General features: G+C 37.5%; 1 protein-coding gene across 1 annotated transcript in view; it reads right to left on the bottom strand.

Moving 5' to 3' along the window:
- LOC115419802 (contactin-3-like) overlaps nt 1–1799 on the bottom strand; it is a 133558-nt gene extending 131759 nt beyond the window's left edge. Inside the window, exon 1 of the mRNA XM_030134827.1 lies at nt 1704–1799. The gene's annotated coding sequence lies outside the window, so the exon portion shown is untranslated. The remainder of the gene's footprint in view (nt 1–1703) is intronic.
- Nucleotides 1800–6000: the final 4201 nt, after the last annotated feature.

The following is a 6000-nucleotide window of genomic DNA, read 5'->3' on the forward strand; positions in this document are numbered from 1 at the left end:
TTACAAAATGACAAAAAAGGATTCTTAATGTCATGCTTTAGTCAAGAAGTCTTTGAAACGAATCTAGTTGTACTTGGCAACAGCCGTCACTATTCGCGGATTTTATCTTTTTTCATCAGTTATGATGGAAATATATTCAGACAAGTACAGCTATTACAACAAATTCAGACAAGACTGACTGGTTACAAGTGGTTTGATCTAAAAAAAACAAAACTGATGCTTTATGAAATGTTGCTTTTGTTTCATCATTGTGTAAGATGAATGAACATGAACAAAACATTGGCCAGTATCTTTTTACAATGGACCATGAGTGTGAAATAAATACCTTTACAGAGGTCATATTTAGCTAAACCCTAATAGTTCATAAAGTTTGAATTTGAACCCTCCAGGTGCTGCAAAGCTATCTTTATATTAATTCTGGCAAAAATCGAGTGGATTTCTACAACCTGTTTTAATTCCTTCTTAATTTGTTATGTCTATAACTAGTTACGTCACAACATTTGCACATATAAGGTCAAGACTTCCGATGAACATTTCTCTGAGTAAGACATAATTGTTTATTAGCAGCAGCGGTTGTAGTCCATACTGAAAATATGTCCAAACTTCGAGCCGATTAGCTAAAATGTTCAGTTGTTGGTTGTATTAATGAACTCAAGTGGCTGAACAGGACAGAAAGTAACCTGGAGGCGGTGGGCTCATGTATATTTAAAGGGCCAGCGCTCAAAACGACCTTTCTGGTGTCATTACTCAGAAATAGGGTTGAAGATGGACCTGTGGAGTTGAATTAATGAAGAATTCAGACCCAAGCAGAGCATTTACAGTTTATGTCAGGGGTCTCAAACTCATTTTCTTTCAGGGGCCACATTCAGCCCGATTTGACCTTAAGTGAGCCAGTAAAATATTAGCATAACAACCAATAACCTATAAATAATGATGACTCCAAATTTTTGTCGTTGTTTTAGTGCAGAAAAAACCCCATTAAATTATGAAAATACTTACTTTTATAAATTATTCAAACAAAAAAAAAGATGTGAATAACCTGAAAAAACTGAAATTTCTCAAGAAAAATAAGTGCGATTTTAACAATATTCTGCCTCAACTTATCATTTCTACATGTGCATTATGGATCGGATCTACAAAGACACTAAACACTTAGGAAAAGGCAGAAAATAGTTCAAATTGTGCTGAATTTTCTTTAGACATTTCAGGTTGTTCATATTTGGTCAGGTTATTCACATTTTATTTTTACAGGATAGGTTGTAAATGTAAATATTTTCATAATTTATGTTATTTTTTTGCACTTTGAAGTTGTCATTATTTACAGGCATAATGTCACATTATTTTTTTCACATCAAACCAAGATGAAAATATCGAGTCATTATTTTTTGTAGGTTATTAAGCTATTATTTTACTGTAGATCATATTGGTCTGTATGTGGAACCTGAAGTAAAATGAGTTCGACAACCTTGACTGTAGAATTTTTGCACTTTGGAAATTCATCCCACGGGCCGCATTGGAACCTTGGGTGGTGTTTGAGACCCCCGTTTTGTGTAGACCACAGGGAAATGTTTGAAAATGCATAATTCCGTTTAAAAAAGCAAAATATCACTGCTTTAAGAAATAAAAAATAAAATACACAAGAAAAAAATCAGTTGTTATCACTAGGTCTTTATGGGTTAAACACATAACTATGGTGAACTTACCTCCAGAATATGCCGGCGGTCCACACAACAGAACCACTCCCTGTCCCTCTCGGACATTGACTGCACTCCTCACCGTTTGGGTTTTGAAGTTATCAAGGTCTGAAAAAGTCAAACAAGGTAGAAACCGAATTAGACCGCAGCTAAAAATGTAAAGTTATTAACAGAAAACACTGTATACCGGGCAGTCCGACAGTGTGTGTTTTATATAGACTGTACTCTCATGGGTTTCTTTGAGAATGGTCTGAGTCGAGGGGACAAGTTTTCCCTTCGCTGATTCGCTGAGGTATGTTTTTGATGTTCCGTTTTTGAGCAGTGGGACTTTAATAGGGCATCATTGATTGCCCTGGGACTCCTCCTGACAGGCTCCGTTTGCTTTCAAAGGCGTCTGGGGTGTTGATGAAATAGATGGGCCTGACTAAGTGACGTTCACCCTGCGACATCACACTATTGCACCAGGAAGACAGTCGGCCAAAATGGGATGAAATAAGGAAAGCGCTGTGTACGGACTAAACAAACACAAGGGGAGGGGTTACAAACGAATGACAAATGACAGTTTGCGGTGCCAGCAGCAATAAGTAACATCATTATTAAATGTGGTGTAATCTTGCACTTAGAAGCATTAGCTTCCCCATCAATACTCTCAGCACAATCTATTCCCTGCAAATGAATGAGCAGTTGCTGGCAGACAAAACCTAAACCTGGGTTGATAAACCACCCCCGGCTTCATGACTGATGGAGGGAAGCTGCCGCAGTCCGCTCTGTACTCCGTCTGCACCCTCTGGCTAACAGCCTAGAGTAAGCCTTCCAAACACAAACAAAAGAAAGTCAGTGTGACCGATAAGGGAAATTAGGAGGAGGAAGATTATGGAGAGAAGTGGGACAGAGTGTTGGTAAGATTAATGAGCAGTTCTCTGATGACCGCAGTGGAATTAAACGAAGCCAAGTCACGGCAGGACACGGAGAAGGGCCACAGGAGGAGACGGCCGACTTCAAATACAGACAGAGGCGATGTCCTTCTGATCTGGCCGGGCTGCCTTCGTAAATACAGAGTCCATCTCCTACGGACGTTTACGATTCCGGGGAATGGCGCTGGAGCCAGATCAGCATACCCAGCTGATTGAAAAAGCCCTGCATAACAGCGGTTGATAATTATAACAGCGGCGCTTTGGAAAACAGTGGGAGGTGAATCAAAGAGCTCCTAATAATTACTTAGCGGACGAGGAAGGGATGACTTCTTCACCCACATCGTGCAAAGTGGCTCCGATGAGGAGGGAGGATGTAGCTGAGCGCTGGAGGGGATCCACTCTTCTCTTCTGTGGCCTCTGAGCAGGAGAATAATGGGCTTCATTGGCGTGAACTGACCACACACTGGAACTCTGAGAGCTAGAGGCCAAACTCACTGTAGCTGCGGCAAATTCTATTGAAAGCCTCGTAAGAAATGCAGGCCTAGAGATCGCACAGAGCGACCATCGTGGCTCGAGGATGATTGGTTTGGACAATAGCACCTTCAATGTTTGGCTGCATTACTGTGTGCAGGTCAGAGACTGGATAAAAGAAGAGGATGCAGCCAAAGTGATGTCACACATCGGTTTTTGAAGCCTCCTTTTTGAAAGCTTGACTTGTGTCTTGGCCAGCACTATGTTTTTTTAGAGTGAGATTCACCAGGTTATTTACATTTTTTGTAAAAGGAAAGTTTGTAAATGGACACATTTTTATGTAAGTTTACTTTTTTTTGGTACACAAAAAAAAATAAATAAATAAACAAGTGGTGCCAGGCACAATAAACCCCACCCCTCGCACATATTTGGCCCATTATAAGTAAATGGGAAGATTTAAAAATTTAGTAAAAATTTGTACGTTGACCTACTTTTTCCAAAATGTAATGTCATGTATTCTGGGTCACTGGCAATCTATAAACCAAATCTGGTATGAATTCAACTAATAGTTTTGCTGCTACAGATATTTGAAATTTCACCCACTGTAAGTAAATGGGAAAAAAAAGATTGTAAAAATTCATTAAAAATCTGAACTTTGACCTATTTTTCCCAAAATGTAATCAGATCAATTCTGGGTCACTGGCAATCTATAACCCAAATTTGGTATGAATTCAACAAATAGTTTTGCGGCTAGAGTGTTAACAAACAAACAAAGGAACAAACTGAACCAAAAACAACACCCCTTGCCTACCCTTCAGGGATTGGGGTAAAAATTTGGGGTTGACAGTATTTATAGGTTAATATACTTGTATTTTATTCGTCTGACTCACTTGAGATCGAATTGGGCTGAATGTGGAACCTGAACTAAAATGATTGTTAATATCTCAGTGTAATTTTTGGGTAAAGGGTAAAGCTGGGATGTTCAAGGGGTGACGGGGTGGAACTAGCCAAGCTAACATTAGTGCTAACTGACGGGGTAAAAGGATAAACATGAACAAATTGAAATTTGTGGATCAACAAAGACAAAATATTTAGTAACAGGCAAAATATTGTTAAAATCATACTTACTTCTCTTAAGACATTTCAGGTTTTTAAGAATTTGTTCGGGTTAAACACATTTTTCATAAAAGGAAAGTTTGTAAATGTAAAATTTTCAAGTAATTTCACTATTTTTTAAAAAAGTAAAACAGAGAAAAAATTGGAGTTGACTATTTCTAGGTTATTCTGATAGTATTTGACTGGTCTGACCTACTTGAGATTGAACTGGGCTGAATGTGGAACCTGAACTAAAATGATTGTTAATATCTCAGTGTAATTTTTGGGTAAAGGGTAAAGCTGGGATGTTCAAGGGGTGACGGGGTGGAACTAGCCAAGCTAACATTAGTGCTAACTGACAGGGTAAAAGGATAAACATGAACAAATCGTAATTTGAGGATCAACAAAGACACAAAATATTTAGTAACAGGCAGAATATTGTTAAAATTACACTTACTTCTCTTAAGACATTTCAGGTTTTTGAAAATTTGTTCAGGTTATTCACATTTTTCATAAAAGGAAAGTTTGTAAATGTAAAATTTTCAAGTAATTTCACTATTTTTTAAAAAAGTAAAACAGAGAAAAAATTGGAGTTGACTATTTCTAGGTTATTCTGATAGTATTTGACTGGTCTGACCTACTTGAGATTGAACTGGGCTGAATGTGGAACCTGAACTAAAATGATTGTTAATATCTCAGTGTAATTTTTGGGTAAAGGGTAAAGCTGGGATGTTCAAGGGGTGACGGGGTGGAACTAGCCAAGCTAACATTAGTGCTAACTGACAGGGTAAAAGGATAAACATGAACAAATCGTAATTTGAGGATCAACAAAGACACAAAATATTTAGTAACAGGCAGAATATTGTTAAAATTACACTTACTTCTCTTAAGACATTTCAGGTTTTTGAAAATTTGTTCAGGTTATTCACATTTTTCATAAAAGGAAAGTTTGTAAATGTAAAATTTTCAAGTAATTTCACTATTTTTTAAAAAAGTAAAACAGAGAAAAAAATTGGAGTTGACTATTTCTAGGTTATTCTGATAATATTTGACTGGTCTGACCCACTTGAGATTGAATTGGGCTGAATGTGGAACCTGAACTAAAATGATTGTTAATATCTTCAGTGTAATTTTTGCTTTCCACAAATTTATCCTACAGGCCGGATTGGACCCTTTGGCAGGCCAGTTTTAGCCCACGGGCCCTATGTTTGACACCCACAAACTACAGTTACTAATCAAAAATGTTGAGGATTACATCAGAGGTGACTTCTGAATATATTTTGATTGACCATGATTGGTTGAGAGGCCAGGCCGGGGGAAGTTCAAGGGGTGACGGGTGGAACTAGTCAAACTAACATTAGCACTAACTGACGGGGTAAAAGGATAAACTTCCATAAACACACATAGTTGAGCCTTACTTTTCAGCTCTCAGGGTTTTTTCAGAGCAGAAAGGGGTGAAGATTATCTGATGATCCTGTGAGGTAAAAATCCCAAACCACAATCTGAGTCACAATTTCCTCACCTCTAATAAAATTGTTATAAATTTCCAATAAAACTACAGGTTTCCTTCTCGTTTTCTCTTGCTTCTCGAACAGGGGTGTCAAACTCATTTTAGTTCAGGGGCCACATTCAGCTAAATTTGGTCTGAAGTGGGCCGAACCAGTAAAATAATAACATAATAATATAGAAATAATAATATAGAAATAATGTCAACTCCCAAATTTTTTCCTATGTTTAAGAGTGAAAAAAGTAAAATTAAACAATGACGTTTACATCTACAAACTCTATTTTCAAACAATGTGAATAACATGAAAAAACTGAAACAG

This window comes from Sphaeramia orbicularis, chromosome 5 (genome assembly GCF_902148855.1).
Source record: "Sphaeramia orbicularis chromosome 5, fSphaOr1.1, whole genome shotgun sequence".
NCBI lineage: Eukaryota > Metazoa > Chordata > Actinopteri > Kurtiformes > Apogonidae > Sphaeramia > Sphaeramia orbicularis.